Source organism: Ovis aries, chromosome 3, assembly GCF_016772045.2.
Source record: "Ovis aries strain OAR_USU_Benz2616 breed Rambouillet chromosome 3, ARS-UI_Ramb_v3.0, whole genome shotgun sequence".
Taxonomy (NCBI): domain Eukaryota; kingdom Metazoa; phylum Chordata; class Mammalia; order Artiodactyla; family Bovidae; genus Ovis; species Ovis aries.
In genome coordinates, this window is record NC_056056.1 from 217,000,637 (window position 1) to 217,020,553 (window position 19,917).

The following is a 19,917-nucleotide window of genomic DNA, read 5'->3' on the forward strand; positions in this document are numbered from 1 at the left end:
ATAATAAAATGGAAAGTACTCTATGTCAGATTTATTGCATTTTTAATAGATGGATATTTTTATGCCGTAACAGAATTCTCTGCTGTTTAGTCGATTCTACTTTTTCACTGTTTCTATTCTGTCTATTTAAAGTATACCCAAGCATAAGTGATGACTAGTCATTCTGTGGCTGTCTTTCTCTCTCTCTCTCTCTCCTCACTGAAGCCAAGGCCAGGCAAGCTTCAAATAACTTGTCTTTAAATATTTCTCCCGTCACCCACTTATCCATCTCTGAAACCACTCCATTTTTAGTTCCTTCAAACTTTCATCTCTTACAAGATAAACTAGAGAAAACATGCCACCTCATACTGGTCTATCCTCACAGAACCCCTAGCTACAAAAAAGTCTTTTGCCCCAAAATAAAAAATGTCTTCTCGCCCCAGTGTCTATCCACAGCCCATGAAAGAAAACCACTCTCTTAGATAGCAACCTAATTTTAATAATAACTCAGTGGGAGAAAAGAAGCAATTTTTCCAGAACCGTTGTGACGACTACTAAAATGGACGTTCCACTGGGTCAGGGATCTTTGTCCGTTTTATTCATTAATATCATCAAAGTACCTAGGATATAATGGGAAAAGCACCTGGAATATAACAGACAAGTAATACATACTACAAATCAAAGGGATTGAGAGAATGGAGGGGAATTGAAATTTATCTATTGAGTATGAATTATGAGCCTGGTCCAAGTTTCTAGGTGTAAATTGTTATCAACACTGCCAGTGCTAGGGACTTGCTCTCGAACAGTTTCATGTGAAATAGTACATGGAATGAAAGAAAACTGAGAGGGCAAAAGGAAGACTGTCTCATTTGAACTCCTCCAAAGAAAGGAGGCGATGGGAATTGTGCGAGTTGCTGTGAAGTGTTTACACGTCACAGTGTACCTCACAGTGAGCAGTGAGATGCACGTCACTATCCCTTTCAGGCTATGAGTTATTATACTGAAAAGCAAATCTTCTTTATCTCTAACCCTCTTTCCCATTTCATCCACAGTTGGAGGCTAACCTGGGCAAAAGTGCTGCTGGTTCACCACAGAATCAGACAGTTCAAGAAACCTGAACCATTACCTCTACCAGGAATTCCATTTCCCCCTCAGTCCTCTCATCTCCGGACATTTTCATACTTAAAAACTCAGTTCAGCTCTCACCTTCTCTACAAAGCTTGCCCCGATCCTGTCTTTCCTCGCTCTATCCTATTATTGTTTATCTTACGGTATCTTGTTAGGAGCCCTGTGAGCAGTTGTAACACATCATCTCGTTAACTATTAATGTAAGTCTGGCCACCTGCCTGAAAACAGGTTAGTTGAGGAGACCTTACTAGGAGTTTCCTTTGTACCCCAGCACCCAACAGTGCCATTCCCATAGGTCGTGTTTGATAAACGCTTGTTGAGTGGAAGGCCAAACTGAAGCACAAGGATAAAAAAGGTAATGGCTTTGTTTTTTAAATTGAATATAGTTTAACTGCTTAATAGTGATTGAGGGAAACAGAAGATTGGTATATAAAAGTAACATCTAAAATATTCCAGGTGTGCATATGATCATGTTATATCTAGTGGATAAAGGTTCTGTTAAAAAGATTAATATATTCCTAGTAGAATATGAGATCAATGGTGTCCCACAGGGCATGTGTGCATCACCATATTTACATAAAACCATGGCTAAGAAGTGAATTTCAGTCAAATATTTTTCCATTGACTTTCACTTTTCTTAGGAGAAAAGTCTTTCTATAAGTAAAGAAATCATCTTGAAATTTAGCAACATGTAAACTAAGATAATTCAGAATGACAGTGACTTTCTGATGACAATATTCAAAATAATACTCCATCTAAATCTAAAGAAAGAAAGAAACTGAAATCTCAAGACACTCCTTGAAACTCATTCCTCTGTGGATGCTTCAAGTGAACTCTGCTGGCATCCCTTCATCTCACTAAGCAATCTTTGCAATATTCTTCCCTGGCTCTGTTTCCTCTAAAATGCAGACAGTCGATCCTTGGCCCCTTCCTCTTCGGCCTCTACCATATCCCAGGGTGATGTCACCTATCACTGCTCTTAAAGGAGGATGAGATCCATCACCTGTATGCAAGTAATTCACACATTTTAATTCTCAGCTCTGACTTCGGCTGAGTTCTAGCCCCCAATACGTACCCATCTCTCTGTACAGGGCGGTCTTACTACCCTCCAGCCTCCTCACACTTGGGTGCTTGTTTTACCTCTATTAATATGACCATTAACTTCCCAGTCATGCAGGTTGGAGCACAGTTGCTACTACCGCCTCTAAGAGGTCTCCCTGCCCGTTCTCTCAGTTCATTCTGCACAGTACAGCCAGAGTGGCCTTTCCAAACTGAAAACCTGCTCATGTCACTTCTTTCCAGTATGTTCTCAAACTACTTAACAGGGTTTGCAAGGCTCTTTATAAGTCAGTCCCCATTTACCTCTCTTGTCTCATTTTGTACTGTTGTTGCTGGTCAGTTGCCAAGTCGTGTCCAAGCCTTTGTGATGCCATGGACTGCAGTGCACTCTCCCTGAGACTGTACGATTCTGCTTAGCCTCTCCCAGTTCTTCACACTCACCATGTTTCTTTCCGGTACCAAGTCTTCGCCCATGCTGCTCCTTCTGCCTGAAATGGTCCTCCCGCTTTATACCCGACTCCAGCTTCCAGGCTGACACACACTTTCACGTCTCTGGTTTCATGTCTCTCTGTGCTCTTCCTTCAGTCTAGAACATCCTCATCCTTACCCTTCTTCTCTATCAAAAACCTTTCCACTCTTCTAAACTCAATTCAAATACTGCCTCCTTGGTGAAATCCTTTATATATCCTCCACGTTAAAATGAATCCCTATGTTCTTTGTTCTGCATGATACAATGGGAGTATTGTTTTCACTTATCATTTCAAATATTTACAGCCCATGGGGTCGTGAAGAGTTGGACACGACTAAGCATGCACACACATCGTATTTCAAATATTATTCATTCATTTGACAAATATTTATTACGTATTAGTATGTGGCAGGCACTAAGCTCTGATGTCAGCAATGAACAAATCTTGTTGACACCTCGTTAGAGCTTGTTGACAGCTCTGGCACCCCCTAGAGTCTGCATACCCACTCATGGCACATATCGTGTTCAACTTGTTCAATCGGTAAGTGACTGGCAGAGTTCCTAACACTCACTTGATAAATGTTTGTTCAAGCAATCTTTATCTGGATGACCCAGCTGTTAAAAGGAACATGAGTGGAGGAGAAGAGATGTCTTAGAGGACATTCTAATTCCGTCCTTTTGTGATACACAGGAGAACCTGAAACTTCTAGAGGTCAGGTGACTTGCCAGGCTCACAAAATGATTCAAGGGCAGAAGTAGGACCAGAACCCCAAATTCCTGATTTCTAAGTCAATGCTCTTTTTATTAGGGGAATATGAGAAGGAATAATGAGAACCAGCTGCACCAAGTACTTCTTGACCAACAATTGTTGTAACGGTACATAACTGAAGTGACTGGAGCTTTGGGATCAGGACATCTGTCCCTGGGGCTGCCTTTAGGGATGTGGGACCCTGCAGAGGGGGATGGAGTTAAGTACACAGTTGGCCTATGTATCTGTGCCTGTTTGTCTTCTCCCAGGAAGGGGCATGGGTAGAGTAGATTTTTTTCTTCGATTCATATGAAGAAAGAATAGCATTTATGGAAAATTTTCAGAAGCCCAGGAGAACCTGTGGGGGTTTGATGGAGAACAGCAAAAGGTTTGTCTTTTTATGCTCGAACACAAAGCACAAAAGTGGATATTCTGTAAACACTAAAACACTAAAGGGATTGTTTCATGAGGGATTCCCAAATTTCTCTGGGAAAGAATTTCTGTGAGTTCCACTGAAAAGGCAGAGAGGAATACAGAGTGAATTAATTTGGTTGGCTTACTTTATCTGGTTTCTCATTTTCTTTCCATTTAAACCTGAATGTCAAAAAGCTTTATTCTCAAGTATCTATCTAGCAGACTCCTGGATGGGAAGTCTAGAATTAAATTATGAGACTGTACTCAGTTTCTTTATTGTAACAGTGCTTTACACCTGCTAAAATACTTGATTAATGCAAAATAAGACCTTGAAATGTCAGTCATATTAAAACTGGTTTGGGTATTCTTGATAGTTATCTTTAGGAAGAAGCTTATTCCCTATGTAGGACATCAGACAGCAAATTTAAATACAGACTATCACCAAAATGCCTGAAGCAAGGGAAGAAAAAAAGACAGCCAACAACACAACTCCTTGCTTTGAGCCTAAGGACAAAAGAGAAATAGCTATGCTGCCGAAGGTACTGGAAAATGTTTTTGGTGGTTCAGAGACAATGATGAAATCATTTTTAAAAGAGAACATCAGATTTAATCCTGAGTTGAGAAACTTTGCCTACAGACAGGAACATTCCCATACTGGTAGCTCTTTTACAATTTTCAATAATTCCACTGCCTTGTTTCAGGTACTATAATCATTGCAAATTATTTCACATTCTATTATACTGAGGATCTAATAATGGGTGTTATATTCCAACAGCGCTATTGCTGTGATCAATTCTCCTGTTGGTCTGATACACAGTATCTAATTACAGCTACAAAGCAGAGAGCTGGCAAGCATGACAAAAGATGGATGCCACACACGTCTTTCTGTAGTTTAAAACAGTGTAACTAAAGGAGCTTCTACTTTAGTAATTATGTTAATCAGAGAAAATAGGACCTGAAGATAATAAGGCCATTTTGCTAAGAGGCCACAGTTATAAATTATTAACACGGAGGGGTGATTTGAATTGCTCATTAATATATTCATTTAAAGTAGACAAGCTATTAATTTTAAATGGATATTTAATGTGAAAGTTAAATAACATGTTTGACAAGAAAATCTTTATATATTTACCTTACAATATTTACATAAAGCTCCAAATAATCATTATAAGGTTGCATAGCTATACTCTCCCTACAATCTATGTTAAGTGTGTGTATGTACGTGTGTGTCTGTAGGGGGGATGTATATACACACAGTTGTAGATTCTGAGAATTTTTTATCATGTATCATCATACTTAACTGTAGTATATATATTATATCCAAGTATTAAAATAAGGAAATATATTTGGAATTATAGTTATGAAATATGCCAAGTATGCTTACTACTTTTTTTTGATATGTATTTGAGGTAATGGCTTAGCTTTGCATAGAGAAATAGAGGTATGGACACATTGAAAGGTGCTTTTCTTTACAAAGCATCAAGTGGGACAGCTGAGACTTTCAGGCCTTGAAAATGGATTGTAATGTTGTGCGTGAGCTGTGAGTTCAATGCTAATGAAGCAACTGTATAAAATAAAGTGTCTTGAGACAGGAACACACATAAAACGAGGTTATGTGCTGATCGGCTGCCGGTGATGTTGTGACCAGAGATCATGGGAATCTGAGTCTGTTTCCCAGGAGCAGGGATTCAGGAGGGAAGGTGTCAGGGTTTGGCGTGAACACACAGAACCAGACGACTGTATGCTCAACTTGAATAAATCCTCCCCAACACTTTACTAAGTTGATTGTACCACCAGGGGAGCTTTTAAAACTCCCCTGGGTCAGGTTACACCAAGACCAAATAAATTAGCACCTCTGGCAAGGGGACTCAGGGACAGTGGACTTACAAGCCAGTGTGCACAGTCACTGATAGAAACACTAGGAGAAGAGATAGGATGATCACAGCAATCAGCTCAGTTCAGTTCAGTCGCTCAGTCGTGTCCGACTCCTTGCGACCCCATGAACTGCAGCACGCCAGACCTCCCTGTCCATCACCAACTCCCGGAGTTCACTCAAACTCATGTCCATCCAGTTGGTGATGCCATCCAGCCATCTCATCCTCGGTCGTCCCCTTCTCCTCCTGCCCCCAATCCCTCCCAGCATCAGGGTTTTTTCCAATGAGTCAACTCTTCGCATGAGGTGGCCAAAGTATGGGAGTTTCCGCTTTAGCATCAGTCCTTCCAATGAACACAGCAATAAATAGTTGCTAATTTCACCCTCCCCCCCCCCAAAAAGAAAATGGATCATAATGATTGGATTATATTGGGTTGGTCAGAAAGTGTGTTAGGGTTTTCCTGTAACATATCATGGAAAAGCCTGAATAAACTTTTTGGCCAACCCAATAAAATAGGTACTGGATGCTTATTATTAAATTTTACACCATAGTTATGGTCTCACCAATAATAGAAATCCTAATTTCCCTTAACAGATTATCATTATCAAAACTGAAGCTCTAAATATCTTCGGGAAGCTGGTGATCATTACCTATAGCAACGTTTTGTGTCTTTTAGGCTAGAGTTTAAGTGGATCCGGTCTCTGGCAGGCCAAGGCCTCCATGTGCTACAGAGCATACTCCAGGCTGACTGCAACGGGCAGGTGCCTGAAGGTGCAAGTGTTTGTGACCATCCAACCAATCCTTATAATCACAATAAAACCCTGCATGTGACTCCAGGAGAGTAAAAATATTAAGCAGAACTGGACCAGCGGTCTAATTCTGATGTGACTTAAACATGTGCAATGTTTGAAATGGTACCTGGCTCACAGTAAACAAATGTAGTAAACAGGTACTGTTATTCCGGGACAGTCTAAAGAAGTGGCATCATGAGGGACTTGCTGCCATGGCCCTGTCTGGAAGCAGATGGGGACCTGAACACACCAGGTACTCTCCCTTCCCCCCAGAAATTTCTGCATTCGCAGACCACAAAGCATAAGGCAAGACTTTGTGAGCACTGGTTCTTGTATTTGAGAACACGGGAGCTGGTGTGCTGTGGAAAGGTGACGTTGAAGAACTACAGTTGTCAAACATTTTCCCCATAGATGGACAGACCAGTGACAAACTATTTTTTACCTTAACACTGAGTAAATATCATGCCTAAGTCTGAAATACTGCAACAAACCCTTAAATATAATTTAAATTGTGAATTCAAAAGCAACTGCTATTTCTCATGATGCATGAGTTACTCAAAATAAGCACACATGAAAACCTCTCACCTACTAAAACTTCACAAATTATATATGTCCCTTTGGAAAAAACCTTACAGAATACCTAAGATGCTAGGTACTGTTTCTCTTCCTTTGGCAGAGGGTGGTGGTCCTTGTTTTTACAGCTTTCTGCTTATACATCTATATATGCATTTTAATTGAAATATAATTGATGTACAGTATTATGTGAGCTTCAAGTGTCTACATAGTGCTTTGACATTGGCATACATTATGAAATGTCACCATGACCAGTCTCGTAACCATCAGTCTCCATATAAAGTTATTAGAATATTACTGACATAGTCCTTATGCTGTCTGCTACACCCCCATAGCTTACGTATAACTGGAGGTTTGTACCTCTTAATCTCCTTCACCTATTTCCTCCACAGCTTACATTTTAATAATATGGTTTACAACACTATATTATAATTTATGTATTGTTTTCTTTGCTGTTTTTATTTCACATGTTTTCATTCATTCATTTTTGCAATATATTGAGGATGGATCATGTACTGTACATTGTGCTTGAAAATACAAAAGTCAGCAGAATTAGACCAGCAAAGCCTTCAGACATTGTTAATTCATTGGAATTATAATATACAGAACATAAAATGACCACAGAATATTTAACTTCTATAAAGAAATAAAAGTTTGAAAACATGAGCAAAAAATAAGAAATTATAGAAATAGAAACAAAGGACTTTCCTGTTGGTCCAGTGCTTAAGATTCTGCGCTTCCAATGCAGGGGGCGCAGGTTCAAAAATTCAATCCTTTGGCGAGGAACTAAGATCCCCCATCCCGCATGTCACAGGACATGGCTAAAAGTAAATAAATAAATAAAACCAAGTAGATCTGACAAAGATCCAAATAGACTTCTGTGCTGTGCTGTGCTTAGTCACTCAATCATGTCCAGCTCCTTGCGACCCCATGGACTGTAGCCCACCAGGCTCCTCTGTCCATGGGCTTCTCCAGGCAAGAATACTGGAGTGGGTTGCATGCCCTCCTCTAAAAATGAAAAATAAAATACCTGAAAATTTAAATGTAACTGCTTGATTTAAGCAGCAGATTAACTCCAGTTGAAGAGAAAACCGGGAACTGGAAGACATGCACAAAGATTCAAAAGCACAGCACAGACATCAGAGAGAGAGACAGTACGGATGCGAGGAGTGAGAGGTGCTTCGTCCAAGTATCCAGAGCTCCGACTCTCCTTCCAGTCTCCAGCTGCCTGCCCCAAGGCCAGTCAGTCATTCTCAAGCACCTCAAAGCTTCCCCCGCACACCAGGGGCTGTCCCACCAGGCTTTTGCTCTGGCCGCTTTTACTTTTCTTTCCCTCTGTCTTCTGGAGGTCCATTTAAAGGAACAAAGCTCCCTCCTACGAGCTCACAGGGGCGGGTGAGGGACAGGTAAGGGATAGGGGTCTGTCTCTTCCTCACTGGTCCCTGCTGTGGTCACATACTGTTGGTGGTCACTGCTCTTTCTGCTGAGGTCTCTCTGCCCTCCAGGCAGCCCTACTGGACAGGATCCAAGATGACCACGATGGCTCTTCATCCTGCCAAACCCACCTCTGGGCAGCCCCCTGCTCTGATCAACTCTGGGGCCAGGCCAAAACCAACTCACCAGGCCTCAGTGGCTTTACTGCCAATGTGACTGGTCAGTGTCTCTCTCTCCAGGCCAGAGTCAGACCCCGGCTAAAATTCCAGGTATGAGTCAGGTACCGGTTCTCCAATTTCAGGGAATATATCTCAGAGCCCCTCTCACCGGAACTGGGGTCAGTGAGTAGCAGTCTCTTCACTGCTCCTCCAAAGAGGGGGGAGGTGTGTGGAGACTCATGGCATAAGGCATTAGCTCCCTCCCAAGATATGCCCTGTATACAGACGGTATTGATAGTAACATGAAGAGGGAAAATCAAGCACCACTATTTTCATTTTGTTAAAACTGCTAACTTCAGGGAAACGAAGCTGTAGCCTGAACATGCTGGATATGTTGGACTGTGATCAGGAAGGGCAAAATGATTAACTACTAGATTTCTCTCTGAATTTTATTAAGGGATTGAGCATGTTTGATGATGACCTACATTCAAGATGTGCCATGCTTTTTAAAATAGTAATAAAATTCTCAGATCTCTGAAATGCACTGTAGACATAACCACTATCCAGAAAGCACACATAGAATCTTTAATTAGGTGTCTCAAGGAAAGACTGATTAAAGAAATAGGAAAAATAATCATCTAAGGTGGGATTCAGTTATTCTAGCGTACTGATAGTCAATATTTCCAGAACAAATACAGAACTCCAAAATACACCTCTTACTATTTCCCCAAACCTGTGCTCTCCTATCTTCCCCTTCTCAGTAAATGGCACCATCACACATTCACTTCACAAAGGCAGGACAGGAAACTAGGAATCGTCTTTGTTTCCATCCTTTTCCTCATGCTGACAACGGACCATCAGGAGATCCTCAGGGCTGAACTCTAAACCGTATATCAAGTTTGCCCACTTTTTTCCACAGCCACTGCCCTGCCTCAGCCATGGTCATTTGGACGGTCTCCAGAGCCTCATCACTGGTCCTTTTGCTTTTGCATCTCTCCATAATGCATTCCCCCTTGGTTTATATTTTGTTATTGTCGTTGTTCAGTTGCTAAGTCATGTCTGACTCTTTGCAACCCCATGAACTGCAGCACGCCAGGCTTCCTTGTCCTTCACTATCTCCTGGAGTTTGCTCAAACTCGTGTCCATTGACTTGGTGATACCATCCAACCATCTCATATTCTGTCAGCTCCTTTTTCTCTTGCCCTCAATCTTTCCCAGCTTCATGGTCTTTTCCAATAAGTTGGCTCTTTGCATCAGGTGGCCAAAGTATTGGGACTTCAGCTTCAGCATCAGGCCTTCCAATGAATACTCAGGGTTGATTTGCTTTAGGATTGACTGGTTGGATCTTCTTGCTGTCCAAGGGACTCTCAAGAGTCCTCTCCAGCACCACATTTCGAAAGCATCAATTCTTTGGCGCTCAGCCTTCTTTATGGCCCACTCTCACATCCGTACACATTAAAGTTGTGAAAAAGTTCCATATCTGTACTGGAAGAACCACAGCTTTGTTGGTAAAGAGATGTCTCTGATTTTTAATGTGCTGTCTAGGTTTGTCATAGCTTTTCTTCCAAAGAGCTGCTGCTGCTAAGTCATGTCAGTCTGTGCAACCCCATAGATGGCAGCCCACCAGGCTCCCATCCCTGGGATTCTCCAGGCAAGAATACTGGAGTGGGTTGCCATTTCCTTCTCCAGTGCATGAAAGTGAAAAGTGAAAGTGAAGTCGCTCAGTCATGTCCGGCTCTGCGCGACCCCAAGGAGCAAATGTCTTTTAATTTTGCGGTTGCAGTCACTGTACACAGTGATTTTGGATCCCAAGAAAATAAAATCTGCCACTGTTTCCATTTTTCCCCATCTATTTGCCATGAAGAGATAGGACCGGAGAGCCCAGAGGAAGAGCAATAATCCAGCATGTCAGGAAAGGCTTCCTGGAAGAAGCAACATTTAGCTGAACCCTAAAGACTCAAATGAATAGGAATGGAGAACAGAGTAAGGGGCATATTCAAAGTGTGAGAGAACACAGTATTTTGGCAAGTTGCTCAGCATCCATTGCCAGACCGCTGCACGTGATGGAGGAAGAAGGAGGTAAAAGGCAAGCTGCCGAGGAAAGCAGAGGCCAATGAGGAAGGAGCTCATCTGCCAGGCTAAGGTGTTATCCTAAGGGGAGCTTCTCAGAATTCTGACCAGATCAGAGCTGCATTTTAGAAACGTTCTTAGTCTCCAGTTCTGTTTTGACCCCTGACTGCTCTCCCTAACTTGTCCTCCTCCAATCTTTTCTTTACACCACCATCCACAGTCATCTTCCTAAAAGCAAGGAAGATCTGCTTGTCTCATTTCCTTGCTTAAATCACTTCAAAGGCTCCCCATCATTATCCAGACACTACTGAAACTCCTCCAGCACATGCTTGCCTTAGTCCATTAGTGCTGCGATAACACAGTACCACAGACTGGGTAGCTTAGAAACAACAGAAATTTCTCTCTTACACTTCTAGAGGCTGAAGTCTGAGGTCAGGGTACCAAGATACCCGGGTTCTGTGAGGCTTTCTTTCAGGTAACAGACTGCTGACTGCTCACCGTGTATTCAGCTGGTGGGAGGGCTGGGGAGCTGTGTGAGGTCTAAGATCACCAATCCCCTTCCAACTTCCTCTTACCCTACCCCTTGTCCCCTCACACACTGTTCACTCAGCCTAAGATATTCTCTTCTTCTTCCCTCACTTGGTCTGGCTGATTCTGTGTAATAGGCAAAACAGTGTAGTGAAGTGTTTTCCAAACTGCAGGTTGTGATCTGTTAGTAGGTTATGAGATCGATTTTGTAGGTCACATCCAATATTAAAAGGAAAAACTGTCTAGAATAAAATAGAATGGATCAGAGTACATTTCCAATAACTACTGCAACACTACTGTTTCTGGTGAGTGTTTGTGTGTACTGGATCATTACACAAAAGGAATTTCGGGCTGCAGATCACAGTTAAAAGGTTTGAAACACATCAGCATAGGCTCGGGGATCAGACTATTTTGATCTAAATCCTGACTGTGCCATTTCCGAGCTCTGTGACCTTGGGCAAGTTATTTAAAAATTCTGTGTGGATTTTCTTCATTTATCTCATAAGACGGTTTTGAAGAGTAAATGAATTAAAGTGCATAAAAGTATACCCAGCACACACATGGCACCAGGGCTGACAGTTTAGTCATTATCTATCCTTCAGGTTCCTGAACATCATTTTCTCTAGAAAGTCTCCCCTAACATCTGAAGTCAAAGTCAGGTGCCCTCTCGTGTGCTTCCCTGCCCACTCTATCCTGACACTTACCTCATCTGTCTGATCGACCTGATCAGTCCTGATTAGACCCTGGACTGGAAGCTACATAAACTCAGGGATCTTGTCATCATCGCATATCCAGCAGTTGGGACAGGGCCTGACACACAGTAGGTATTCAGTAAATAGCTGTAGGATGCATAACTCACTCACTTGGAAATAGATACACAGCCATCTGTTTCACTCAAATAAAGTCAAATTGGGACATATACACCTCAGGTGTCACAGTCATTTGATAAAGAACCTGTCACCTTAGTTTACGTTAAGACTGTTTTTCCTAATTTGAAATCTCAGAGAGTTATATGATATTTTTATAATACATGCACTTGTTAGTAATGTAGAAAAAGATTTAGGTGGGATGGCTCTTGATCTAATGTGTATAAATAATTCAAAAGTCAGTGTTTCTTTTAATCATTGCAATGATGAAAAGAGTCGGCCACTGCATGACAAATAAAAGGTGACATCTTTAAATATAGTTACCATCTTTCTAGTCTTTTAATTATTTAATTGACTTCTGCAGATGACTATGGCTTTGCCCTATTCATTTCAGTAAGAACGTTTCACAGTTCCATTCATGTCAATTTTTCATGCACGAATCATGTTTTCCAGATTTTTGAAGTTAATAAGGTGGGAACAATTAAATTTCAAAAAAGGTTTTAACTGAATTTCTTCACCAACCATATAAGGCACAGTTACTATGTTGATAACCACTCAAATTTCTGTAGTCATTTCTCTAATTAAAAACATGCTTTGCAATACTCCGATGATTGATTGAAGGACACTTTCAGGGCAATGTGAAAGCATGGAGCAACCGCCCTCAGAACGGAAACCATGAACGCAGTGCGCCTAACCCACGAGCAACGGCCTGAACAGCGTCATATACACCTGGAAGCAGCCAAGAGCACAGTTCACAGTCAGAGCAGAGTCACCATACCCTGGGGTGGTCCGCAAAGCCCCAGAATCAAATGATTCTCTTACAGAATCAGAGACACACAAGTGATACAGCAATTTGGATGATGCTGAGCGTTTCCAGGAAAATAAAGCAGGGAGCAGGGAGACAGTGAGCCAGTGGAGGTGGTGAGGTGTCAGTTTCTGATACTGTGCTCAGGAAAGCCTCCTGAGGCTGTGACGTTTCAGCAGCACCTGAAAAGAGTGAAACCAAGAGCCAGAGAAAGACTGAGAGAACACTACTGCGTGGGACTCAGAAGCGGCCTTCAGCAGAAACACACGCCCCTGGCAGGCTCTAAAAGGAAGCGGAAAGGCTCCAGGAGACGGGACCGATGGAAGGGCTCTATTACGTGCAGTGTGCTCAGACACCTCCTAACTGCCCTGGAACAAACTCTCTTCACCAACACACTAGCAACCATTGGCACGGCGCACCAGCATCACTGCAGCGCTTGTAGTGGTGGTCCTCTGCGGGCTAGAGAGGACCCCAGGAATGATGCAGTGGGACTGGGTTCCCGGATTGCAGTGGGGATAATGGCATCCTGGAGTGGTAACAGCTTAATCTTGGAGACAAGCGAGGCACAAGAACCACAGCAGGCCACAGGGATGCAACGACATCAGGTTTTTTGTTTGTATGTTTGTTTTCACTTTCAGGGATATATAATAATGGTTAATGAATGACAAGATGAATAGAAAATACGTGGGCAGCCTATGAAGTGCTGCTCTACACGAAAAAGTGGAAAAAGTGAAAGTGAAAGCCACTCGGTTGTGTCCAACCCTTTGTGACTCCAAGGACTATATAGTCCATGGAATTCTCCAGGCCAGAATACTGGAGTGGGTAGCCTTTCCCTTCTCCAGGAGATCTTCCCAACCCAGGGATCGAATCCAGGTCTCCCACGTTGCAGACGCTGCTCTACATACATAGATGGAAAACCTAAGTAGTGTCATTATGAGAGAAGTCATGGCCTTTTACTCAATTCCTAAACTGAAGCCAGTTCACAAAGCCAGAATCTCCTGATTGAGGGGAAGGTCAGATCCCCTTGAGAAAGAATCCTGAAACGCCTACCGCAGGTATAGATGGTAAATCTCCTAAACCTTCCCTAGAGGACCTGAAGCCATTTACAATAGTGACTCTCCTTGGAAAGGGAAACACACGGAACTCCCCAGTCTTGTTAGATACTGGCTCTTAACTGACACTAATCTCTAGAGATCCAACAATGCCATTATGCTCTACTAAGTAGGGATTTATGGAAATCAGGTGACACATGAAGTCTCCACCTAGGCAACAGCTCACAATGGGTCCTGTAAAATCGCAGCCCTACCTCCAGTATTTCCATGGTCTCAGAATGTATAACGGGAATAGATACACTTAAGTAACTGGCAGAATCCCCACTTTAGTTTCACAACCCATGGAGTTCAGGCTATTACAGTTAGACAGACCATGTAGAAACCTCAAGAATTAATTACACCTTCTCACTCCAAAAAATATTTTTTGGGAAACAGCAGACACTAGCGCTACCATCAAAGACGTAAAAGGTATAGGGGCAGTGAAAAGCCAGATGGTTTGTGGAGAATGACCAGAGATTATTGCAAATATAATCAAGTGGTGATGCCAATCACAGCTGTAATTCCATCTGTGGTATCTTCCCTAGAGCAAATCAACACAGCCCCTGGAATCTTATGTCCAGTTATTGGCCTAGAAATGTTTCTTTAAAAACCTCTACTAATAATGAGAATCAGTCTTCATGTGGCAGAGACAGAGTATACCTTTACTGTCTTGCTTCAACCTCTTTCATCAGAGACCAGACAGACCTGGATTTCCTTGATATCCGATAGAACATCACACTGGTCCTTTACGTTGATGATACAATGCTAACTGGACTTGATAAGCAGGAAGAAATAAGCCCTCTTAGCGCTTCATGCACGCAGAGGTGGGAGATAAATCCTCAGAATGCTCTAGGGTTGCAACATTTGTGGAGTTTCTAGAGTATTCAGTGGTCTGTTGCATGTTAACATATCCTCTCTAAAGTGAGTGACAAGTCATTGGGACTTCGCTGGTGGCCTAGTGGTTAAGACTCTGTGCTCCCAATGCAACGGGCCCAGGTTCCATCTCTGCTCAGGGAACTAGATTCCGCTAAGAGCCCACATGCTGCAACCTCAGCTGCAGCCAAAAAGAAAAAAAAAAAAAAAAGCAGTAAGAGACAAGTCGCTGCCCCTTGAATTATCCAACACAAAGAAATAAATCATAGTGAAACAGGTGTCTTGGAATTTCGGAGGAAATGTATACCACATTTGGGTGTGCTGCTCTGATCATTTACTGCCATTTTTTTTAGTGGGGATCAAAGCAAGCAAAGGTTCTGCCACAGGTGGAGGCCACTGCATAAGCTTCTCAGACAGCTGGACCATATAACCTTGAACCAATGCAAGTGCCTGATGCAGAGAAAGACGGTAAGCAGAGCATCTCGTGAGCCCCAGTAGGAAAGTCACAAAGCTGACCTCTAGGACTCAGAAGTAAAGCCATGTCTTCTTTTGCCTACACCTCAAGACACCAAACAATTATGTGCCCATCATGTAATGGATGGTACCTGGTCTAGAGGACAAAGAATTGGGATCGCACAGCAGCATTCTATTGTAACATCAAATGGAACAGATGAGTCCAGACCGAGCCAGAAAGCCCATGGAAACTATACAGACAGATGGCTCCGACTCCACGGAGTCTGCTCTCATTATTTACTACTCCCCTCTCAACTTCCACCCCTAGCTCCACGTAGAACTGCCAGTTAAGAGAGAAAAGTATAGGGCTGGTTTACAGATGAATCTCAGGAATGCCAGGAGTAGCCAGCAGCAGTTAACTGCTAAATCAGAGCCTCACTCACAAGTGCCCTGAAAGAGTAGGAAAATCCTCCAGAAGACAGAATTGCAAACAGATGCACACTTCACATGGAAGGCAAGAAGCAATTCATGGTCGATGGGGGCTATCAGGGACCTGGAAAAAAAAAAGACTGGAAGATTGGAGACCAACACGTGGGTGAATCTTCAGGGTGTATATGCACACTGTGTGAAGACATTCACGTCCCATAGAAGTGCCTGCCAGAGGACATTCACTGCAGAAGAGGCTCTCAAAAATCAGACGGGCAAGACACGCTGTTTAACGGACGCCAACCATCCTCTTTCCTTAGTCACTCTAGTGACTGTGCAGTGGACTCTGGCCGTGTGGTAGGGGTGGAGAGCATGCATGGATTCAACAACAAGAGCTTTCTGTCACCAAGGTGACCTGGCCACCATAGCTGCTGAATGCCCAACCTGTTAAGAGTAGAAGTTAATTCTATATCCCTAGCATGGCACCGTTTTCCAGGAAAAGCAGCCAATTACCTGGTGTCAGGCTGATTACACTGGACCTACCCATTATAAAGGGGGCAGCGCTTTGTCTTCATGAGGAGACAGATGTACTCTAAGTAGCCATTTGCCTCCCCTGCCTGCAGTCCTGCCAGTGCCATCACTGAAGGTACAGAATACTTTATCCACTTTCATATCATCTCACAAACAACCCTACACAAATTATTCCAGCATATAAACAAAGAGAAAATACTTTCCAAATCTTGTTATGAGTCTGGCAACATCTCAGTATCAAAACATAACAAAGAAAATATGAGAAAAGACAGTCCTGGTTAATTTCACTCATGGATACAGATACAAAACTCCTAAATAAAACATTAGCAAACCAAACCCAGCAAGATATATAAAAGATAATATATCATCACCAAACTGAGTGTATTACAGAAATTCAAGGTTGTTTCAACATTTGGAAATCAGCTAATTTACCAAATTAACAGTTTAAGGGAGAAAAACCTATAACCATCAATATAGATACTAAAAATGGATAAAACTCAACACATATTCATGATAAAACTGTTGACAAATTAGGAATAGAGATCTGCAAAAAACATACAGTAAACTCATCTTAATGGCAAAATGTTGAAATCATTTTCTTTAAGATACAGACTGAATCTAGGAAGACCACAATCACAGTTTCTATTCAGCACTCCCTGAATGGTTCTGCCTAGCAAGGTGAGGTAAGAAAATGAAATACAAGGTAGTTTACAAGTGTGAAATAAATCTGCCATCATTCACAAGTGGTATGACTTTCAACACAAGGAACTGAGAAGAATCTACAGGAAAATTGGTAAGAATTAGTTGAGCAAGGTTACTGGCTATAAAATCAATATACAAAAATTAGTTCTACTCATTTTCATCATCAAAAAACTGTTAGAACATGCAATTTATAAAATTATATCTTTTGCAGTAGCAACAAAAAATACATAAAGTACACAGGATAAATCTAACAAAAGATGCATAAGACTTGTATGGGGAAAAACTATAAAATATAACACAGTAAAGTGAAAGTTGCTCAGTCATATCTGACATTTTGTGACCCCATGGACTATACAGTCCATGGAATTCTCCAGGCCAGAATACTGGATTGTGTAGCCTTTCCTGGGATCTTTCCAACCCAGGGATCAAACCCAGTTCTCCTACATTGCAGGAGGATTCTTTACCAGCTAAGTCACAAGGGAAGCCCAGGAATACTGGAGTGGGTAGCCTATCCCTTCTCCAGGGGATCTTCCTGATCCAAGAATCGAACCAGAGTCTCCCTCATTACAGGCAGATTCTTTACCAACTGAGCTATCAGGGAGGCCAACTCAGTGAAGAAGACTTAAATAAACAGAATAATTTGATATTGTAAAGTGGTCACTTCTCCAAATTGACTTAAAGATTGGCGAGCCAATAAAAAACTCTAAGAGGTTTCTTTCAAGGAACATGACAAGCTTTTAGGTGGGAAAGCAAGCAAAGGGTCAAAAAAAAATTTTTTTTTAATTTAAAAAAAGGAAAAGAAACAATGACTCTTCCTGATAAAGGAAAAGTTTACAAAGGTTGAGTAATTACAAGTATTTGTTGGTTCTGGGAAAGCCAAATGCCTCGTGGAACAGAACAGAACTTGTGGAACAGAAAGCCGAGAAACAAAAATCCATGCATATGCGTAAACTTGCTTTAGGCCATAGATGGTACTTCAGTTCATCAGGGAAAGGACAGACTTTTCAATAACTAATGCTGGGACAGCTGGTTATCCATTTAGAAGTAAAAATGGACTCCTGCTTCAACCACATACAAAATCCAATTCCAGCAGCATTAAGAGCTTAATTGTGGAAAGCAAAATTATAAAAATCTTAACCTTTATGGTCTTGAGACAAGAAAGAATTTTTTTAGATCCTAAGATACAAAAAAGTACAAATCATAAAGAATGAAATTCAACCTCATTAAAATTAAGAACTTCTGCTACCAGAAAATTACCAGGGCTCATTAATGAATTTGATAAAATTGTAGGATACAAAATTAATATACAGAAATCTGTTGCATTTCTATATACTAACAACATACGTTAACTGTACACTTTCTGAAATATCAGAAAGAGAAATTAAGCAAACAATCCCATTTACCATTGCATCAAAAAGAATAAAATACCTAGGAATAAGTCCACCAAAGGAGGCAAAAGACCTGTACTCCAAAACTATAAGACACTGATGAAAGAAACTGAAGATGACACAAACAAATGGAAAGATAAACTGTGTTCTTGGATTGGAAGAATCGATAGTTAAAATGACCATACTACCCAAGGAAATCTACAGGTTCAATGCAATCCTTATCAAATTGCTGATGGCACTTTTCATAGAACTAGAACAAAATTTTTCTGTTTGAAAACACAAAAGACTCTGAGTAACCAATCTTAGGAAAGATGAAGGGAGCTGCAGGAATCCCACTGCCTCACTGCAGAGTATATTACAAAGCTACAGCCATTGAAACGGTGTAGTACTGACACAAAAACAGGCATATAGATCAATGGAAAGGATAGAAAGCCCAGAAATAAACCCAGGCACTTATGGTCCATTAACTTATGACAAAAGAAGCAAGACTACATAGTGTTGGAAAGACAGTCTGTGGGAAAACTGGACATCTACACGTAAAAAAATAATGTATCTAGATCATATTTTAACACCACACACAAAAATAAACTCAAAATGGATTAAAGATGGGACACAAGAAAATTCCTAGAGGAAAACACAGGCAGAACACTCTCTCTGACATAAATCGCAGCAGTATCTTTTTTGCTCTGACTCCCAGAATAATGGAAATAAAACAAAAAATGGGACCTACTTAAACTCAAAAGTTTTTGCACAGTAAAGGAAACAATAAACACAATGAAAATACAATCCATAGATTGGAAGAAAATATCTGCAATGATGTGACTGACAGGATTAATCTCTGAAATTTACAGCTCATGAGGCATAACATCATCAAAACAAAGAACTCAATCAAAAAATGAGCAGAATACCTACACAGACCTTTCTTCAAAGAAGACATACAGATGGCCTGAGAGGCACAAGAAAAGATGTTCAATACTCCCAATTATTGGAGAAATGCAAATCAAAACTATGAGTATCACCTCACACCAGTCAAAATGACTATCATCAAAAAATCCACAAACAAAAATAAACAAATAAAAGAATAAACAAAAGATCCACAAACAATGTATGTTGGAGAGGATGTGGAGCGAAGGGAGCCCTCCTACACTGTTGGTGGGAATGTAAACTGGTACAGACACTATGGAGAACAGTGCAGAGGCTCCTCAAAAAACTAAAAACAGAGCTACCATATGGCCCTGCAAGCCCACTCCCGGGGATATACCTGGAGAAAAACATGGTCTGAAAGGATACATGCACCCCAATGTTCACTGCAACACTGTTTACAACAGCCAAAACAGGGAAGGGAGATTTTAGTTCTATCTACATGGTTTGAATTTTAAGAATCAGAAAATATTCACTTATTATTTATGTAATATAAAAATAAATAAAACTTATTAAATAAATAATTATGGTATAAAACTATAAATTCTATTTTGGGGGTATGGGCAAAGTCCTGTGGGAACACACTGAAAGGAGAAACTAGTGTGCGGAAAGATTTTATAGCAATAGTGACATTAG

At 41.3% G+C, this 19,917-nt stretch overlaps 1 protein-coding gene across 1 annotated transcript in view; it reads right to left on the bottom strand.

Annotated features, from left to right (window-relative positions):
• Window positions 1-19,917, bottom strand: part of ENTHD1 (ENTH domain containing 1) — an 81,564-nt gene that overhangs the window by 14,273 nt on the left and 47,374 nt on the right. The gene's annotated exons all lie outside the window — the stretch shown is intronic.